Source organism: Alligator sinensis, unplaced genomic scaffold (genome assembly GCF_000455745.1).
Source record: "Alligator sinensis unplaced genomic scaffold, ASM45574v1 scaffold107_3, whole genome shotgun sequence".
NCBI lineage: Eukaryota > Metazoa > Chordata > Crocodylia > Alligatoridae > Alligator > Alligator sinensis.
In genome coordinates, this window is record NW_005842578.1 from 704,784 (window position 1) to 705,329 (window position 546).

Below are 546 nucleotides of genomic sequence, written 5' to 3' on the forward strand. Positions count from 1 at the left end.
GGGGTCCTGGTGCCCCCCCCCACCCCGTTCTCACCTCTGGGCCCCACTCCCCTCCCAGGACCCCCCTGGCTGGAGCCTGGAGGCGAGAGCAGGGTGGGGGGGGCCGGGTGTCCAGGCCCCCGGGTTCTCCCCAGCTCGGAGAAGGCAGGCTCAGGGACCCCGGACGCCTGGGTTCCTGGCCAGGCCTGACCCCGGGTCCTGGGGTGACCCCGTCCTCACCGCCGGCTCAGCCTCCCGAGACACCTGGGTCCCCTCCCACCCCGGGGGCCTCCACGTCCCCCCCCAGCATGGAATTTTCCATGGGCCGGAAGCTCCAAATGCCACTCCCCCCCCCACCCTGTGTGCACACGCGTGTGAGCCGTGTGTGCACACGTGAGCCGTGTGCTTGGCCCGTGTCCTTTGGCGCCTGGCAGGGGGTGCCCAGGGATTGGGGCCTGCAAAGGTCACCCCTGCCTCCCCCCATGTCGTTATGGCAACGGCCCGCCTGGGTTCCTGCTTGCCCCAGCCTGCCCCGCCCCCCCCAGCCTTCAGCCTCCTCCTGCCCCC